Genomic DNA, 21891 nt, shown 5'->3' with positions numbered 1-21891 from the left:
GTCAACATTTAGATTATGGCTTAATAACCTGGCATTGAGACCTGATCCCTCACCAAGGTATTCATCCTGGGTCATCATAAATGGAACAAATGCTCTGTGCGTTCAAACAAATGGGGGAGCCAGGAAAGCTGAGTTGAGTGGTCGTTTCTATCTACACTATAGGTGCCTGTTAATCTGTGCAGCCATCTCACCGCTCTGAAAAGCTGCAGGCACAAGCTGTTCTCAAGGCTGATGAGCAGCAGGGAAGCATATCTGTGTCAAGCAGTGTTGGCTGTGCAGGGGACACACAAGGGACGCACTTGAACAACCTCAAAGGCTACGCTAATGTTTCAGCAAAGTAAATGAGCCAAAACAGGAGAAAAACATGTAATAAAACCCCCACACTTATTGGCACGGAGAGTCAATGAAATAGTGATGGCGGCTGTTAATTCCGTACACAATTCTTCTGCCGCCACTGGGGCCTTGGGTTGGTTCTGTCAGCCTAACAGACTATGACAAGATCCAGTGGTTTGTAGATGTTTCTCACTTCCAGCCCAGGAGCATCAGAAAGAACTGTGTTCTCGTCTTGGCCTGGCTTCAGGTCCTCACTCTATCTCCTACCCATCTCTCTCCAGCCAGACAGATAAGTAAAGTCAGGGAGATGCCAAAGAAAAAGGTTATTGCTGTCATGAATCCTTGGGACATCCCTACCCTAAACCCTAACCCAAACCTTAACCCCTACCCTTACACTTACCTTAACCTTAACCTTAACAATGACCATGACCCTTACCTAACCTCAACCTTAACCTTAAACCCTTACCTTAACCATTTAAATGTCCACTTCAATGCGATAGGGACATACCCAAGATCCCAGATAGCAAGGAAACCCTGTGCTGTCTCAGACAACCATGGGAGTGCAAACGCCTCTCTCTCTCCTCTCCCATGGATCAGACTGTTATTCTACTGGAAGACAGGTTGGCAATGGATCATGCTACAAAGTTTAGCCATCATTTACACTGAACACTGTTGAGGATTTGCAACTCTAAGGGCCCGAAGGACAAAGCACAGAGCACAAATCAGTGGAAATTAATCATTCTTAATTATGTGATTGATACATTCATACTGCCTGTCTCAACTATGACAAACACACCTAATGCATTTTTCCCTTTCCTGGAAGCACTGTCATCATGTGTCACTGTGGACATGGAGGGCTGCATTAACCCAAATGCTAACCTGCCAAATGTGTCCAAAGTGAAAGAGACTTTCCATGGTGGGCTACAGACTCGTGGTTTAGCTTTATATTGTCATGTTTTGTCATTAATTATCATGTCTTGTCCCTGTGCTTCCCCTTCTATTCGTTTCCCTCTGCTGGTCTTATTAGGTTCTTTCCCTCTTTCTATCCCTCTCTCTCCCCCTCCCTCTCTCACTCTCTCGCTCTCTCTTCTCTCTATCGTTCCGTTCCTGCTCCCAGCTGTTCCTATTCCCCTAATCAATCATTTAGTCTTCCCACACCTGTTCCCGATCCTTTTCCCTGATTAGAGTCCCTATTTCTCTCCTTGTTTTCCGTTCCTGCCCTGTCGGATCCTCATCTATAATTCACCGTGCTGTGTCTATGTTTTGCCCTGTCGTGTCGTGTTTCCCTCGGATGCTGCGTGGTGAGCAGGTGTCTGAGTCTGCTAGGTTCAAGTGCCTTCCCGAGGCAACCTGCAGTTCTCGATCAAGTCTCCAGTCTGTTCTCGTCTTTACGAGTAGTATTATGCTTTTTGTTTTGTAAACATTTCTTACTGGATTAAAAACTCTGTTTTCGCCAAGTCGCTTTTGGGTCCTCATTCACCTGCATAACAGAAGGATCCGACCAAGGAATGGACCCAGCGACTACAGAGGCTCGTAACACTGCCGTCAAGATCCAAGGAGCCATGCTCGGCAGACACGAGCAGGAATTGTCTGCTGCTCGCCATGCCGTGGAGAACCTGGCCGCTCAGGTTTCCGACCTCTCTGGACAGTTCCAGAGTCTTCGTCTAGTGCCACCTGTTACTTCCTGGCCTGCCGAGCCTCCGGAACCTAGGGTTAATAACCCACCTTGCTACTCCGGGCAGCCCACGGAGTGCCGCTCCTTTCTCACCCAGTGTGATATTGTGTTCTCTCTCCAACCCAACACATACTCTAGTGAGAGAGCTCGGGTTGCTTACGTCATTTCACTCCTTACTGGCCGGGCCCGAGAGTGGGGCACAGCTATCTGGGAGGCAAGGGCTGATTATTCTAACAATTACCAGAACTTTAAAGAGGAGATGATTCGGGTTTTTGACCGTTCAGTTTTTGGTGGGGAGGCTTCTAGGGCCCTGGCTTCCCTATGCCAAGGTGATCGATCCATAACGGATTACTCTATAGAGTTTCGTACTCTTACTGCCTCTAGTGACTGGAACGAGCCGGCGCTGCTCGCTCGTTTTCTGGAGGGACTCCACACAGTGGTCAAAGATGAGATTCTCTCTCGGGAGGTTCCTTCCAGTGTGGACTCTTTGATTGCTCTCGCCATCCGCATAGAACGACGGGTAGATCTTCGTCACCAGGCTCGTGGAAGAGAGCTCGCATCAACGGTGTTTCCCTGCTCCGCATCGCAACCATCTCCCTCCTCTGGCTCTGAGACTGAGCCCATGCAGCTGGGAGGGATTCGCATCTCGACTAAGGAGAGGGAACGGAGGATCACCAACCGCCTGTGCCTCTATTGCGGATTTGATGGACATTTTGTTAATTCATGTCCAGTAAGAGGCCAGAGCCCATCAGTAAGCGGAGGGCTACTGGTGAGCGCTACTACTCAGGTCTCTTCATCTAGATCCTGTACTACTATGTCGGTCCATCTACGCTGGACCGGTTCGGGTGCTACATGCAGTGCCTTGATTGACTCTGGGGCTGAGGGTTGTTTCATGGACGAAGCATGGGTTCGGAAACATAACATTCCTTTCAGACAGTTAGACAAGCCTACGCCCATGTTTGCCTTAGATGGTAGTCATCTTCCCAGTATCAGATTTGAGACACTACCTTTAACTCTCACAGTATCTGGTAACCACAGTGAGACTATTTCTTTTTTGATTTTTCGTTCACCTTTTACACCAGTTGTTTTGGGTCATCCCTGGCTAGTATGTCATAATCCTTCTATTAATTGGTCTTGTAATTCTATCCTATCCTGGAACGTATCTTGTCATGTGAAGTGCTTAATGTCTGCCATCCCTCCCATTTCTTCTGTCCCCACTTCTCAGGAGGAACCTGGCGATTTGACAGGAGTGCCGGAGGAATATCATGATCTGCGCACGGTCTTCAGTCGGTCCCGAGCCAACTCTCTTCCTCCTCACCGGTCGTATGATTGTAGTATTGATCTCCTTCCGGGGACCACTCCTCCTCGGGGTAGACTATACTCTCTGTCGGCTCCCGAACGTAAGGCTCTCGAGGATTATTTATCTGTGTCTCTTGACGCCGGTACCATAGTGCCTTCTTCCTCTCCGGCCGGGGCGGGGTTCTTTTTGTTAAGAAGAAGGACGGTACTCTGCGCCCCTGCGTGGATTATCGAGGCTGAATGACATAACGGTTAAGAATCGTTATCCGCTTCCCCTTATGTCATCAGCCTTCGAGATTCTGCAGGGAGCCAGGTGCTTTACTAAGTTGGACCTTCGTAACGCTTACCATCTCGTGCGCATCAGAGAGGGGGACGAGTGGAAAACGACGTTTAACACTCCGTTAGGGCATTTTGAGTACCGGGTTCTGCCGTTTGGTCTCGCCAATGCGCCAGCTGTTTTTCAGGCATTAGTTAATGATGTTCTGAGAGACATGCTGAACATCTTTGTTTTTGTCTATCTTGACGATATCCTGATTTTTTCACCGTCACTCGAGATTCATGTTCAGCACGTTCGACGTGTTCTACAGCGCCTTTTAGAGAATTGTCTCTACGTAAAGGCTGAGAAGTGCTCTTTTCATGTCTCCTCCGTTACTTTTCTCGGTTCCGTTATTTCCGCTGAAGGCATTCAGATGGATTCCGCTAAGGTCCAAGCTGTCAGTGATTGGCCCGTTCCAAGGTCACGTGTCGAGTTGCAGCGCTTTTTAGGTTTCGCTAATTTCTATCGGCGTTTCATTCGTAATTTCGGTCAAGTTGCTGCCCCTCTCACAGCTCTTACTTCTGTCAAGACGTGTTTTAAGTGGTCCGGTTCCGCCCAGGGAGCTTTTGATCTTCTAAAAGAACGTTTTACGTCCGCTCCTATCCTCGTTACTCCTGACGTCACTAGACAATTCATTGTTGAGGTTGACGCTTCAGAGGTAGGCGTGGGAGCCATTCTATCCCAGCGCTTCCAGTCTGACGATAAGGTTCATCCTTGCGCTTATTTTTCTCATCGCCTGTCGCCATCTGAGCGCAACTATGATGTGGGTAACCGTGAACTGCTCGCCATCCGCTTAGCCCTAGGCGAATGGCGACAGTGGTTGGAGGGGGCGACCGTTCCTTTTGTCGTTTGGACAGACCATAAGAACCTTGAGTACATCCGTTCTGCCAAACGACTTAATGCCCGTCAAGCTCGTTGGGCGTTGTTTTTCGCTCGTTTCGAGTTTGTGATTTCTTACCGTCCGGGTAGCAAGAACACCAAGCCTGATGCCTTATCCCGTCTGTTTAGTTCTTCTGTGGCTTCTACTGATCCCGAGGGGATTCTTCCTTATGGGCGTGTTGTCGGGTTGACAGTCTGGGGAATTGAAAGACAGGTTAAGCAAGCACTCACGCACACTGCGTCGCCGCGCGCTTGTCCTAGTAACCTCCTTTTCGTTCCTGTTTCCACTCGTCTGGCTGTTCTTCAGTGGGCTCACTCTGCCAAGTTAGCTGGTCATCCCGGTGTTCGAGGCACTCTTGCGTCTATTCGCCAGCGCTTTTGGTGGCCGACTCAGGAGCGTGACACGCGCCGTTTCGTGGCTGCTTGTTCGGACTGCGCGCAGACTAAGTCGGGTAACTCTCCTCCTGCCGGTCGTCTCAGACCGCTCCCCATTCCTTCTCGACCATGGTCTCACATCGCCCTAGACTTCATTACCGGTCTGCCTTTGTCTGCGGGGAAGACTGTGATTCTTACGGTTGTCGATAGGTTCTCTAAGGCGGCACATTTCATTCCCCTTGCTAAACTTCCTTCCGCTAAGGAGACGGCACAAATCATTATCGAGAATGTGTTCAGAATTCATGGCCTCCCGTTAGACGCCGTTTCAGACAGAGGCCCGCAATTCACGTCACAGTTTTGGAGGGAGTTCTGTCGTTTGATTGGTGCGTCCGTCAGTCTCTCTTCCGGGTTTCATCCCCAGTCTAACGGTCAAGCAGAGAGGGCCAATCAGACGATTGGTCGCATACTACGCAGCCTTTCTTTCAGAAACCCTGCGTCTTGGGCAGAACAGCTCCCCTGGGCAGAATACGCTCACAACTCGCTTCCTTCGTCTGCTACCGGGTTATCTCCGTTTCAGAGTAGTCTGGGTTACCAGCCTCCTCTGTTCTCATCCCAGCTTGCCGAGTCCAGCGTTCCCTCCGCTCAAGCGTTTGTCCAACGTTGTGAGCGCACCTGGAGGAGGGTGAGGTCTGCACTTTGCCGCTACAGGGCACAGACTGTGAGAGCCGCCAATAAACGCAGGATTAAGAGTCCAAGGTATTGTTGCGGCCAGAGAGTGTGGCTTTCCACTCGCAACCTTCCTCTTACGACAGCTTCTCGTAAGTTGACTCCGCGGTTCATTGGTCCGTTCCGTGTCTCCCAGGTCGTCAATCCTGTCGCTGTGCGACTGCTTCTTCCGCGACATCTTCGTCGCGTCCATCCTGTCTTCCATGTCTCCTGTGTCAAGCCCTTTCTTCGCACCCCGTTCGTCTTCCCTCCCCCCTCCCGTCCTTGTCGAGCGCACCTATTTACAAGGTACGTAAGATCATGGACATGCGTTCTCGGGGACGGGGTCACCAATACTTAGTGGATTGGGAGGGTTACGGTCCTGAGGAGAGGAGTTGGGTTCCGTCTCGGGACGTGCTGGACCGTTCGCTTATTGATGATTTCCTCCGTTGCCGCCAGGGTTCCTCCTCGAGTGCGCCAGGAGGCGCTCGGTGAGTGGGGGGTACTGTCATGTTTTGTCATTAATTATCATGTCTTGTCCCTGTGCTTCCCCTTCTATTCGTTTCCCTCTGCTGGTCTTATTAGGTTCTTTCCCTCTTTCTATCCCTCTCTCTCCCCCTCCCTCTCTCACTCTCTCGCTCTCTCTTCTCTCTATCGTTCCGTTCCTGCTCCCAGCTGTTCCTATTCCCCTAATCAATCATTTAGTCTTCCCACACCTGTTCCCGATCCTTTTCCCTGATTAGAGTCCCTATTTCTCTCCTTGTTTTCCGTTCCTGCCCTGTCGGATCCTCATCTATAATTCACCGTGCTGTGTCTATGTTTTGCCCTGTCGTGTCGTGTTTCCCTCGGATGCTGCGTGGTGAGCAGGTGTCTGAGTCTGCTAGGTTCAAGTGCCTTCCCGAGGCAACCTGCAGTTCTCGATCAAGTCTCCAGTCTGTTCTCGTCTTTACGAGTAGTATTATGCTTTTTGTTTTGTAAACGTTTCTTACTGGATTAAAAACTCTGTTTTCGCCAAGTCGCTTTTGGGTCCTCATTCACCTGCATAACATATATAGTCTCTCTACCCCCCAGCCTGTTTCTTCTGGAGACCATGAACTTATCTTTTATAAATGTATTATTTAAAAATAAACTGATATTTTTAACAAACTATGTGGTACAGCGACAGCCAAAATGATCAAAATGTTTGTTTATTATTTAGATGCTGGTGCGAGTTATTTTCCCTATGTTACACAAACACATCTGTTTTGAAGAGAACATCTCAGACGAAAGCACAATGGAATTAGGATGAAGACATTGACGTCAATCAGAAGGAAATATATATTTATTCCACAACAGAGCACAGATACATATTTGATTGATCACTAACGATGGAACTAATCAACATTAGTGGGGTGTTAATTATGCGTTCATGTTTAGACAGAATGAAGTAGAGCACAGATCAGGTAATTAATTTAACCTGTTTTGAAGGACCACATGTTTCCTTGCTAAAACATAATTGACAATTAATTTCAATGCAATAGTTATGGCATTTCAATTTCAATGATATCAGTGCTGTGTCCTGAAAGGTTGGTTAATAAGTAAAGTTTTGTGGAGTTTCTTTTCCTCCTCAAATTAACTTTGCAAATAAATGTGGTTCTCCTACTCACTTCAGTGCTAATGGAAAGCATGAGTAAATCAATAAGGCAATAAAGTATTTAAGATAATCCAATCCTAGGCATCACAACGAGCCTGCATATTTCTATGTGACGTTCCGTGCGGTTCGGAAATGGCCTTTTTATCAATAAAGCATATTTGTATATACCAAGTTGGCAGGGTGCTATTGAAAAGCAGAATAAGGAAGCACTGCACCTAACACTCATATTGAGAATACATAATTTTGAACAACCTTTAAAACCTCATCAGTACAGTAGCCACATAACAGTTTCTCCACATAAGCAACACAGACTACACATAAAGATACACTGTCAGATCTCCCCAAGGAGATTTGGGTGTGGAGTCAGGTGCAGGAGAAACAAGTTTCAAAGAAAAGGGTGTTTTATTCAACTAGCTCAAAAAATGACAGGACACCGGACTACAGTAATTGCCACGAAAACCCCACTCAGACACAGTCCAGGGAAAAACCACCTGTAAAACATAAGCTAATAAAACAAACCCCAAACTCACTGGCAGTTCAAACTAAAACCATCCCACACAATACCCCAAAGGAAATGTCGAATTAAATAACCCTAATTAACCCTAATTAACCAAAATTAAACCAGCTGAAACACCAAACAGACATAACCAAAAGAAAAGGAAAAAGGATCGGTGGAAGCTAGTAGCCAGTAGAACGGCAACGACGACTGCTGCACCCCGCCCGAACAGGGAGAGGAGCCACCTTCGGTGGGAAGTCGTGACAGACACTTCGTATTGAAGTATAGCTGTCATCACACTGTATAAGATGTAAATTGAATGTCTTTTGATAACTGCAACCAAAATCACAGCCAAAGTTATTCCAAACCAATTGTTAAATATGCCCATCTACAGTAGTGTTTAAAAAGACATTTGAAATAACATTAGCAATTTAAGGTGGAGTCTGTCTGGCTGTGGGCGACAGGGCGTCATGTGTGGTAGTTTTGGCTGAAGGATATTAATGAGGTATATGGCCCAAAATTCTACTGACATCTGATTGACCATTTTAATTATGTCAGAGGACACAGTGTGACAGTGACACATTCATCTGACACTTGAGGTGATGCATACAGTAGAGACATGGGAAAGAGGAGAAGAGGACGGTGACCTGTACTCCTCTTCTTCATCTGACCCTGTATGTTGCATTGCCCCCATCCCTCACGTGCTTGCCGTTTATCATAGAGCAGAGGGTTAACAATTGGACTTAATTAGCCTCTTTCAATTCTAGTGGTTGTTAAAACCTTTTCATGATCCAAAAACTGTGCTATACTTCAATGACGTGTTGTGCCAGCTATCAGGTTTTTGGTCTCTCTGTCTTATTAGCAAGCCAATCAAGTTCACTGTGTCTAAAAGCTACATAGAGCCGGTTATTCCATAATAAACTAATAGGAGAGAACAACATTATGTAGAGGTTCTATTTTTGCTTGAATGCATATCTTTAATTCTAAAACTGTTGTGGATTGTGATAAAAGGTGTGCATTATGTAGTTAGACTCCTCTTTTAACATGATGCACTTAAAATTCAGGGGGAAGTGTCACGCCTTGGTCTTAGTATTTTGTGTTTTCTTTAATTATTTGTTCAGGCCAGGGTGTGACATGGGGTATTGTCGTATTGGGGTTTTTGTAGGCATTGGGATTGTGGTTGATTAGGGGTGTGTCTAGTATATGCTTGGCTGCCTGAGGCGGTTCTCAATCAGAGTCAGGTGATTCTTGTTGTCTCTGATGGGGAACCGTATTTAGGTAGCCTGGGTTTGTCACACCTTGGTCATTGTATTTTGTGTTTTTGTTATATGTTTGGGTAGGCCAGGGTGTGACATGGGTTTATATGTTGTTTTTCGTATTGGGGTTTGTAGTATTTGGGATCGCGGCTGATTAGGGGTGTTGTATAGGCTTGGCTGCCTGAGGCGATTCTCAATCAGAGTCAGGTGATTCTCGTTGTCTCTGATTGGGAACCGTATTTAGGGAGCCTGAGTTTCGCCTTGTATTTCGTGGGTGATTGTTCCTGTCTTTGTGTAGTGTTCACCAGATAGGCTGTATAGGTTTCACATTCCGTTTGTTGTTTTCGTCTTTCAGTTAGTTCATGTACCACGATTCTTTCATTAAAGTCATGAGTAACCAACACGCTGCATTTCGGTCCGACTCTCTTCCTTCAACAGACGAACGCCGTTACAGGGTTTCACTTTGTATTTCGTGGGTGATTGTTCCTGTCTCTGTGTAGTGTTCACCAGATAGGCTGTAATTAGGTTTCACGTTCCGTTTTGTTGTTTTGTATTTGTATCAGTTATTTCATGTACCGCGATTCATTCATTAAAGACATGAGTAACCATCACGCTGCATTTCGGTCCGACTTTCTTTTGACAAACGAAGAACGCCGTTACAGGAAGTGCTTTATGAATGCACATATTTGTTTCTGAGGGAGTGAACCAGCTCTGAATACATGAATAGCAGAACACAAGCCCCAGGTCAGGGCCTGATGACAGAACTTCTCGAGGAGGGGGCGTTGGGTTGGAAGGGGAGGAGAGAAAAGGAGAAGAGAAAGATGAGGTGCTGAACTCAAACTGTGATGGGTCAGGGTTGGCTGTGTGAGGGGGATGCACCGAAAGATCCTGGCACACGGTCAGATCTAAGCCTGTTTGATATCTCCCCAGAGTCCCAACCATTAGGCCTCCTCCACCTTCTCTCTCCTTCCCTTCCTCCCATGGATAAATAAATGAGAGGAGGCCCACATTTTCTCCACTACCTTTATGAGCTACAGCCCAACAGGCCACATTAAAAGCAGAGATGTCTGAGGTGGAAAATGATGGGGACAGATCAAAGTGCTGAATGAAGGGGACTTGAAATACAGTGCATAGGCCCAAAGGCAAGGATCATTCATTTTCTAGGTATCAATAGCAATGAAACCTTATGAAGTGGTAGATGACAGATACTTTGTAAATGCTTTTTGTGTGTGTGTGTGTGTGTGTGGGGGGGGGCTGTTAATAACAACAATGGTATAACAAATGTGTATAACAACACATACATGGTGTAAATGGTAACCCATACTCTATCTAAAGGAAATGTGGTTGAAAGGACAATCTTGACAAAGAACATCCAACACCAGATAGGCCTTTTGCCACTACCAGTGGGACAGTCAGCCATTAGTGCTAGATACAGACCCCATGCTAGACCCATGGCCCCTACAATCACAGTCATGCAAAGCTGTGTTTGTTTAAGATTAACTTCAACCCAGGCCCATCTGAGCACCTCCATCAACTACCCTCAACTGTTCCTGAAGGCTCACATGTGAATGGACAAACTTCATGCTGAGAACACCCCCAACACTCCCTCGGTTTCCATCATTGAAATATGTTGTTCGGTTGTTTGATCGTATCGGATTACAGGGGTGGCATAAGCTCTCCTCGCTGCGCAAAGGCCTGTCAACTGGGCCACCGACAGCATCTTTTTGTTTAGCGCTGCGGTGGAACCCAATCTGACACAGATAACAGCAGCATCAAACCATGTCTATTAGCAACGTGTTGTGCACTACTGATTGGAAAACCGTGCAAATACAGCCAACCACTACAATGGTAATTCATACAGATTATCATTATCAGTTTGTCAATTTGGTAAATGTGCAATAGTGCAGCCGTAATGTTAATAACAAAATATTACAGAAGTCACCTTTCTTAAATCCTACATTATCCATCGTAGCACATTATATTGAAGTTTGTTCGAGGAATTCAGAACAATTTCCTGGAACCCAGGAGTTTTTCTGTGGAAGTCCCGTGTGAATGGGTGTCAGTTTCCAGCGTAGGCAGGCAGATATCATGCTGATTCTTCTTGAGAGAGTCAGCTCTGATTGACACTTCACATGCACCTGATGAATCACAGCTCTGCATACCTTAGAAGTTTTATTGTGAGGAATATGTCTACCCATAATCCTCTGGGTTTCTTTAACCACCTGATAACAGAGAGTACGAACTTATCATTCAGGGCCACAATTCAATACCTTTTGCTTTTCGATGTTTGTTCAGGTTTGTTTGAAATAGTGATAAGCTGTGTGGCTGAATGTCTAACCTTTACTTTGTAAAAAGTTAGTCATGGCATTTAACTCTAGATGGTACAGCTTTTGAAAATAAAGTATTTTTTTCCTCTCCTATTTTCGTCAAAGATCTACAGTTTGTCTGAAAAGTGTCTGCTCTACAGTCCGTTTAAGTATGTGTATGTATTGACATGCCAATTTCTAACTTTTTTTGCGGCACAAATCTATTATTCTACCACATGCCTCTATACTGACAAAATACCTCCTATTTGAAAAATAAGAAATATGTTATCGGGGGGGGGGGTGTTAGTTTCTTGGGTCAGTGTATGTGTTGTGTGTGTCTGTGGCTGGCTTGGCAATGCTGGTCAGCAGCAGCAGTTCACTGTGCCTGTTTACCATCTCCCTCCTTTGCCTGACAGCCCTTTCCACCCCACTGAGCTTCCATTCAAAACATCTGTTCAATTGCCCATTTGCCAATACTATTTAATGTCTGATAAAGTCAGCCCCTTTCTTTGTCCCTTCTTGTCACTGTTAAACAATCTTGTTTCTTATCAATCACATTTTGCCCTCAGTTTTACAGATGTGCCTTGACTATGGTCAAGTCTGGATGTCCTGCTGTCTCCCTGGCTGTCTGGTTGATGGGCAGGTCATACCTTTGGCCCCTGTCAATGCCTATGTCATTCAAGTCTGTGCCCTACTGTAACGGTTTTCTTCTGTTGAAAGAGAGGCAGACAAAAATGCAGCGTGGTTAGTTTTGTACATCTTTAATAAAGATGAAAATAAAACAATCTACAAAACAAGAACTGTGAATAAACCAAAACAGTCCTATCTGGTGCCACAAACACAAAGACTGGAACAATCACCCACAAGAGACCTAAAGAATATGGCTGCCTAAATATGGTTCCCAATCAGAGACAACGATAAACACCTGCCTCTGATTAAGAACCACTCTAGGCAACCATAGATACCTAGAGTACTACTCTAACCACAATCCCCTTAACTACAAACAACCCCAGACAAAACAAACCACATAAATCCCCATGTCACACCCTGGCCTAACCAAAATAATAACGAAAACACAGAATACTAAGGCAAGGGCGTGACACCTACAGAGTTCAGTAACTCCAAGTCTCCCCTTCATTTGGCTAATTGCATAAGGACATTTAAAGGTGTAGCAGGCATCATACTAGACCCGTGCTGTGTTAAAAGAAGCAGTACGACTGGTTGCGTTGTGTATCGCATGACTTTCAACCTTCGTCTCTCCCGAGCCCGTACGGGAGTTGTAGCGATGAGACAAGATAGTAGCTACTACAACAATTGGATACCATGAAATCGGGGAGAAAAAAGGGGTAAAATAAAAAAAATAAAAAATAAAAATAATGACTTCACAAAGTTTTAAAGTGTATATGTTACTTGCTTATGTAATGATCTTCGTCTGTTGTTTGTAGAAAGTCAGACCGAAATGCAGCGTGTAGGTTACTCATGACTTTTAATGAAGCTAATACGGTACATGAAATAACGGAAGAAGAAAACAACAAACGAAAGAAACAAAATACAGCCTATCTGGTGACTATCACTAAGACAGGTACAATCACCCACGAAATACAACGCGCACTCAGGCTACCTAAATACGGTTCCCAATCCGAGACAACTAGAATCAGCTGACTCCAATTAGGAATCGCCTCAGGCAGCCAAGCCTAAAAAGACACACCCCTAATAATACACACTCCCAATTAATGCAAACCCTAATACGAAATACAACATATAAACACATGTCACACCCTGGCCTACCCAAACATATAACAAAAACACAAGATACAATGACCAAGGCGTGACAGAACCCCCCCCCCTAAGGTGCGGACTCCGGGACGCACCTCAAGAGCATAGGGAGGGTCCGGGTGGGCGTCTGTCCATGGTGGCGGTTCTGGCTCGGGACGTGGACCCCACTCCATCAATGTCCTAGTTCCTCCCCTTCGCGTCCTAGGATAATCCACCTTCTCCGCCGACCATGGCCTAATAGTCCTCACCCTGATCCCCACATAACTGAGGGGCAGTTCGGGACCGAGGGGCAGCTCGGGACCGAGGGGCAGCTCGGGACCGAGGGGCAGCTCGGGACCGAGGGGCAGCTCGGGACAGAGGGGCAGCTCGGGACAGAGGGGCAGCTCGGGACAGAGGGGCAGCTCGGGACAGAGGGGCAGCTCGGGACAGAGGGGCAACTCGGGATAGCGGGGCAACTCAGGATAGCGGGGCAACTCAGGATAGCGGGGCAGCCCGGGACCGAAGCAGCGGGAAGCCCGGTACTGAGGGGAAGCTCGGTACTGAGGGGAAGCCCGGTACTGAGAGGGAGCTCGGTACTGAGAGGGAGCTCGGTACTGAGAGGGAGCCCAGTACAGAGAGGGAGCCCAGTACTGAGAGGGAGCCCAGTACTGAGAGGAAGCTCAGGCAGGTAGTAGGCTCCGGTAAATCCTGGCTGGCTGGTGGTCCTGGATGATTAAGGTTGTCTGGCCGATCTAGAAGATCTTGGCAGACTGGCACTTCTGGCGGATCCTGGCAGACTGGCACTTCTGGTGGATCCTGGCAGACTGGTGACGCTGGGCCGACAGGAGACTCCGGCAGCACAGGAGAGGAGAAAGGCTCTGGCTGAGCTAAACAGGCGAGGCGCACTGGATGCGCTGGGCCGAATGGGAGCACTGGTGGCGCTGGGCCGACTGGGAGCACTGGTGGCGCTGGACAGACAGGAGACTCCGGCAGCGCAGGAGAGGAGAAAGGCTCTGGCTGAGCTGAACAGGCGAGGCGCACTGGAGGCCTGGTGCGTGGTGCTGGAACTGGTGGTACTGGCGCGAGGACACGCACAGGAAGCCTGGTGCGGGGAGCTGCTACCGGAGGACTGGTGTGTATAGGTGGCTCTGGATAGACCGGACCGTGCAGGCGCACTGGAGCTCTTGAGCACCGAGCCTGCCCAAGCTTACCTGGCTCGATGCCCACTCTAGCCCGGCCAATAGGAAGGGCTGGTATGAGTCGCATCTGGCTCTGCACCCGCACTGGAAACACCGTGCGCTCCATAGCATAACAAGGTGCCTGCCCGGTCTCTCTAGCCCAACGGTGAGCACAGGGAGTATGCGCAGGTTTCCTACCTGGCATAACTATTCTCCCTTCTAGCCCCCCCAATAATTTTTTGGGGCTGTTTTTCCGGTTTCCAACTGCGTCGCCGTGCTGCCTCCTCATACATACGCCTCTCCGCTTTAGCTACTTCTATTTCCTCCTTGGGACGGCGATATTCTCCCAGTTGCGCCCAGGGTCCTTTTCCGTCTAATATCATCTCCCAAGACCAGAAGTCCTCATATTGCTGCTCCTCACAATTAACAGGGAGAGTAGGCTCAGGTCTGACTCCTGACTCTGCCACTCTCTCTCTGCGCTTTCCCCGTTACCTACGGTTTTCGCTCTGTATAGCCGTGCTCTCCTTTTCGATTCCATCTGTGTATAGCCCTCTTCGCATTGCTGTAGGGAATCCCAGGCGGGCTCCTGCACTCGCACTGGGTCGGACGCCCACCTGTCGATTTCTTCCCACGTCGTATAATCCCTGCTTCTGCCGTCCATATCACGTCGTATAATCCCTGCTTCTGCCGTCCATATCGTCCTCCTTTAGCTCCTGCCAGTTCACACGCTGCTCGGTCTCTGAATCGTGGTGGGTGATTCTGTAATGATCTTCATCTGTTGTTTGTAGAAAGTCAGACCGAAATGCAGCGTGTAGGTTACTCATGACTTTTAATGAAGCTAATACGGTACATGAAATAACGGAAGAAGAAAAAAACAAACGAAAGAAACAAAATACAGCCTATCTGGTGACTAACACTAAGACAGGTACAATCACCCACGAAATACAACGCGCACTCAGGCTACCTAAATACGGTTCCCAATCCGAGACAACTAGAATCAGCTGACTCCAATTAGGAATCGCCTCAGGCAGCCAAGCCTAAAAAAGACACACCCCTAATAATACACACTCCCAATTAATACAAACCCTAATACGAAAATACAACATATAAACCCATGTCACACTCTGGCCTACCCAAACATATAACAAAAACACAAGATACAATGACCAAGGCGTGACAGCTTAGTGCATTCAGTGCATACGGAAAGTATTCAGACCCCTTGACTTTTTCCACAATTTGTTAAATTACAGCCTTGTTCTAAAAACAAAAACTTGTCAATCTACATACAATAGCACATAATGACAAAGAAAAAACAGGTTTTAAGCCATGTATAATTTAAACAAATCTGAAATATTACATTTACATAAGTATTCAGACCCTTTACTAAGTACTTTATTGAAGCACCTTTGGCAGCGATTACCACCTCAAGTCTTCTTGGGTATGATGCTACAAGCTTGGCTCACCTGTATTTGGGGAGTTTCTCACATTCTTCTCTGCAAATCCTTTCAAGCTCTGTCAGGTTGGATGGGGAGCATTGGGTTCAATTACGGGCTCTGGTTGGGCCACTCAAGGACATTCAGATACTTGTCCCGAAGCCACCCCTGCGTTGTCTTGGCTGTCTGCTTAGGGTTGTTGTCCTGTTGGAATTTGAACCTTCTCCCCAGTCTGAAGTCCTTAGCGCTCTGGATCAGGTTTTCATCAAGGATCTCTCTGTTCTTTGCTATTTAAGAATGAAGGAGGTCACTGTGTTCTCAGAGACCTTTAATGCTGCAGTCATTTTTTGGTACAATTCCCCAGATCTGTGCCTGGACATAATCCTGTCTCAGAACTCTACGGACATTTCCTCGGTTTTTGCTCTAACACACACTGTCAACTGTGGGACCTTATTTAGACTGGTGTGTGCCTTTCCAAATCATGTCCAGTCAAATGGATTTACTACAGGTGGACTCCAATCAAGTTTAGAAACATCTCAAGGATGATCAACGGAAACACGATACACCTGAGCTCAATTTTGAGTCTCATAGCAAAGGGTCTGAATACTTATGTAAATAAAGTTTTTTTTTTTTTTTTTTTTCAAAAAAGTTGCTAAATTTATTTTTAAAAACGTATTCGATTTGTCATTGTCATTATGGGGTATGTACTGTGAGTAGATTGATGATTTTTTATTTTTTAAATTTATTACATTTTAGAATAAGGCTGTAATGTAACAAAATGTGGAAAAAGTCAAGGGGTCTAAATACATTTCGAATGCACTGTATCTGGAATTAATAGTAGTTTGTCCCAAATTGTAGGGAAATTACTTTTCTGAGACATTTAAGTCTGACACGTAGTCGGGCAAATATTTGAACACATTAAAAAAAACATTTAGCATTTGAAAAACATGCTTTAACACCTGTCTGGAAACATGATCTGAGACAACATTCAGTACAGTTTGGGTGTTTGTAAATAGTTATGTCTGTTTGTCTGGGGGGGCTGTAGACTGTAGACTGGAAGAGCCGTCCTGGGTCTGGACCTGTCTACCATACACTAGAAACCCTCGCCATAGCCTGCCAACACAGAGCAGACACTGAGCTCCCTACCCTAGAGTGACCTTGGCCTCATCCATCATTCATTAGACAGCCTGACAGAATGTCAGGGGAAGGAGGGCAAGCCATTCTCTCAATAATTAATCAGCTCCAATCAGGGCACTTTTTGTCTCTGTCCCAACAGTGCTGTTGCTCTGTCCCCACCTAACCCTTGCATGCCACACACTTGTATGTTTTTCACCAAGTGATTTTTCTCTGAAAGGGTATTAAAGTGTAGACACCAGAAATAGCACAGTGAAATAAGCTGTGTGTCTGTGTCACAGGAAGTAGTGGCACCTTAATTGGAGAGGACGGGCTCATGGTAACGGCTGGAGCAGAATAGGTGGAATGGTATCAAATATATCAAACACGTGGTTTGATGCATTCCATTTGTTCCATTCCAGGCATTATTATATTCCATCCTCCACTCAGCAGCCTCCACTAGTGTGGGTGTGTTCGCGTGTGTGTGTGCGTGTGTGTGAAACATAACTCAGTTCTCTTTGTATTCACACTGCCCTGGCCTTTGAAGGAGGACTCAACTCTTTTGTCAGTTCACTTCAACTATTTTGTGGACCAAGTCCTCTTTGCGTTCACATTGCTATATTTAGAAAGGAACCAAGATCTTTTTTCTAGCATATACTCTGTGTTTTTACAAAGTGCAAGACAAGCCATTCAATCACAATGTGGTATTGGACAGCTAGGTATACAGTGCCTACTTACATTTTGTAAGGTAATAGATTGCATTTAATTAAATTATGGGACATACTAATTGTAATCAGAAGATACGATTAACATGTACATTTACTGCTAACAGAGTAAATAGCAATATAATAACTGCAGAATAAAATGCTGTAATCGACAATTGTACACCCAAGGTAGACTACTGCCCCTTTAAGAGGTAGAATACATACATTGTATCTTATGTTGTGATTCTCACCAAATAGGTTGTCTTCTAGCACTATTCAAAACCACAGTTTATGAAGCTCTCTTAGACTATTGATCACATATTGCAAACAAATAATCTGAACTAAAAACTCCACACATTTTGGAATTTCTCTGGTTCCTTGACAATTGTTAATGAATATCCAAATATCCACAGCACACATTTTTTCCTGTGAACCTGCACATCATTATCTTCTCTCTTTTATGGCACCAGTGTTGCATTAGTGTGTGGTGCGGGAATAATAACAAGTGAACCTGGGGAGCTTTGCGTTCACATTGCCCTAAAAGAAGGAACCGAACTCAGACCCCGTCTCAAGATGGTATCAGTTTGATTCGCTTCGAGAGCTCTTTTGAGAGATCTGGGTTCCTTTGGAGTGTTCACACTGCACAAAAAAAGTAAGCGATCCACACTGAGTCCACAAAAATTGTCTGAAAGGGACCAAGTGTGAAAACACCGTAACATTACATTAATGTGAAATAACAGAATTAGTGACAAAAGAATCCCTGAAAGAAAGAGGGGTAATGAAGGAGAGAGGTGGAGCAGAAAGAGGGGAAGTGAAGGAGAGACATCGAGCGGAAAGAGGGAGAGAGGTAAAGCGGAAAGAGGGGAAGTGAGGGAGAAGGGTAGAGCAGAAAGAGGAGGTGGAAGTGTGGGAGATAGGGAGAGGCAGGAAGAGGAGGGTTGGACAGGGAAATAGGAGGACACCCACGCACCAGGTCTTTTGGGAGCAGAAACTGTCAAATAGGGATTACCAGAATGAGCAAGAAGCCTTCAATAGGCAGCAGCTTACATACTTTAGAAGACAGGATTTCGGTTTTAATCCACTGTAAACGAGAAAAAAGGCAGAAAATACAATCACTGCTAGTAGGCCAAACTGTTTCTGCTTCTGCGGGGAGCTTACATTAAAAAGGGAGAAAGCTACTGAACTAAACAATGCTAAGTGGGAAGGGGGACCTGCAATTATGAATAAAGAGGAATAGAGGGAGAGAAAAAGTGAAATCAGGTCAAATGAATGTGCTTGTGAGGTGAAATTAATGTGTATTTTCCATCACAGGGGTAACTAGCTTTGTCCTTCCACGTTCACAAACAGGTGTGCCCACAATATGGATCTAATGGGTCAGTAGGAGAAATTGGGTCCCCTCCTAAATGTACGTAATGTAAAAAAATATGGACACGTACACACACATGCACACACACACACGTACACACACACACACGCACACCCACACTCAAATCCACACTAGCGCACATAATTTTGAATCACAGCTGTTAACTGTAATAACATGCAAATTAACATAAAGGCAAAATTCAATTCAATTATGAATTATGAAGAGTATGTAACGAATTTACTGAAATATTTTTTTTTTTTTTATTTCACCTTTATTTAACCAGGTAGGCTAGTTGAGAACAAGTTCTCATTTGCAACTGCGACCTGGCCAAGATAAAGCATAGCAGTCTGAACAGACAACACAGAGTTACACATGGAGTAAACAATTAACAAGTCAATAACACAGTAGAAAAAAAGAGGAGTCTATATACATTGTGTGCAAAAGGCATGAGGAGGTAGGTGAATAATTACAATTTTGCAGATTAACACTGGAGTGATAAATGATCAGATGGTAATGTACAGGTAGAGATATTGGTGTGCAAAAGAGCAGAAAAGTAAATAAATAAAAACAGTATGGGGATGAGGTAGGTTAAAATGGGTGGGCTATTTACCAATAGACTATGTACAGCTGCAGCGATCGGTTAGCTGCTCAGATAGCAGATGTTTGAAGTTGGTGAGGGAGATAAATTTGCCGCTGTGGTCAAGTCTATAACGGCAGTTGCCCATGACTTCGCTTAATTCCTCCAGCAGCTGAGACACCTCACCAGATGTTGACTGTCCTCCACACCTCCTCCACCTCCTTCTCCTCCTCCACATACAGGCACTCTTCTAACAATCTCTCATCGCTCTTAGGAGTCTATTCATGGAAAGAGTGGCTGTAGAGAAGACAGAAACTGATTATCACAGTGCTAATAGCTGACTATCTTGAGGGTGTTCAAGCTGAAGTTTGTTTATTCGTCATATACAGATGATTTACTTGGAGTACACGATGCAATGAAATGCTTACTTTCAGGTATACCTCTCGACAGTGCAAAAACAATAGAAAAACTAAATGGGTAACGAAAGGATACTATTACAAAAATATGAATTATAACATTAAAATAAATAGTAATTTAGCAATATACAATATTAAAGAGAAGGAAGATAGAAGGCAGAGACAGAGTGTTATCCTCATTTCAAACATATGCAACAAGGACATGTAGTCAACATCACAGAGATCATTCTATGGTCAACACAACATAGTCGATTTCTAATGAAATAGACGCACAATTCTATTTCCAACTCAGTTCACAGTCACCCTCCAGGTGTTAAGTTATGAACCCTGTGACAATTAACCAATGTGACACCCACCCTCTCTCTGCCTTCTGAGAAGAACAGGGTGTCCTTGCTTCCCCTCCATTCTGCCTGGTGTACAGGACCTCCCATTCTCTACTGTACCCTGCAGGCAGCGGAGTTACCGAGCTGTGCAAAGTGATGAGTCAGGACTCCCCCGAACCGCGTCCAGAGATTAGACGAGAGGCGATGTGGAATTAAAGCATAAATCTTTTTTTAAACTCCCAACACCTGCGTCACTTTTTCCTTTTGATTTTAAAAAGAGGAACGAGCAACCACTTTTTTTTCCAGAGTCTCTGCTTTTTTCAGCATGGCAATGGAATAAATTAGCCTTTTGTTTTTAAATCATAACCCTCTCCCTCCACCATCTGTTTCCAGCCACTACCTGAGTGTTTCATGGAGATTTTAAACTGGCAGAAAATACTTTGTCATGGCGTGTATGGATAGAGGGAGTGTTGGAGGAGAGGAAAGGGAGCGAGGAAAAGCGGAACGGACAGAGATGAATAGAGGGGCCCACGGTTTTGCCCTGAAAGTCCACGCCAGAGGCTAAACTCAAAGGCAAATATTAGCGATGACCACAAAGCTTCATGGGAAATCTCCTGATGGATGTGCTTATCATTGGAATAAATGAGGCAAATCAAATGCAGAGTAAAGTGATTAGGAGAAAGCTCTGCACCGCTCTCAACCCATTGGGACCAGGATGTGACCTCAAAGCAGAGCATGAAAAATGAGGGGAGGATAGCATGAAACAATGGTTTGCGTAAATGAATGCTGTAAAGGTTGGATGTAATTCTGATAACCAGTTATAGACACAGACTGATTAGATAAGTACAATCTGGTTGTTATTATGTTGTGTGTGGTAATCTGACTAGTCTGCTTTGGTTCACTAGCATTGCAAACATGAGAAAATAACAGATATTAAGCCTGTAATGGAAAAATAATGATAACCATTAATGGAAAATGAGATTGATTGAGAAATACCCAACACCACACGTTCTGTTTCTTATTTATGTATAACTTTAGGCCTGCTGTGTTCACTTATACTAGTGCAGCATCTTCCAAGAAAGAAAAAAACAGGATAAATTGTAACATTTTTAGTAGGCTGTTTTGAAAGAGATCAATAAATACAAGAAATACCAGGAGAAAGTGGTGTCTCTGCTGCTGGTCTTCAGGCACACAGGCCCCTGATCACTGATGTGCTAACATCCTTAATAAACCAGCTCTAATTAGCAATAAGTGGGGGCTTCTCTACATTTCCATAAAACTCTGTTGATCAATAAATGTCAGCAATGCTGGCTGCATCTTATATTAAAATAGATATTCCACTGCCAGTGGGAATAAGTCTCCCATCAGCAAAGTGCACACTTGCATTTTTTACCCAACTCTCTCTACTGTCTGAAAGATATGAAAAACAAATATGCTACTGTCTGTGTCTGTTACCAGAGCATTTTCTCTGGCAGACTTAAAATGATGTAGGTATTATCTTTTCCCCTACCTAATAGATACATCTTGGCAGAGGATAGACACCTAGTTATTTCTTGTGTTTTGATTTTGATTGATTTTAAATTAGGTACCTGGAATATATGTTATTGGCTAACCTAACATTTAGCTTGGCATGTGGCTCATTGGATGGTTTTGCTGACTTACACTGTATGACCAAAAGTATGTGGACACCTGCTCATTGAACATCTCATTCCAAAATATGAAGTTGGTCCTGTCTTTGCTGCGATAACAGCCT

The sequence above is a fragment of the Oncorhynchus gorbuscha genome, linkage group LG01 (assembly GCF_021184085.1).
Source record: "Oncorhynchus gorbuscha isolate QuinsamMale2020 ecotype Even-year linkage group LG01, OgorEven_v1.0, whole genome shotgun sequence".
Lineage (NCBI taxonomy): Eukaryota > Metazoa > Chordata > Actinopteri > Salmoniformes > Salmonidae > Oncorhynchus > Oncorhynchus gorbuscha.
Note: the sequence above shows the minus strand (reverse complement) of the source record.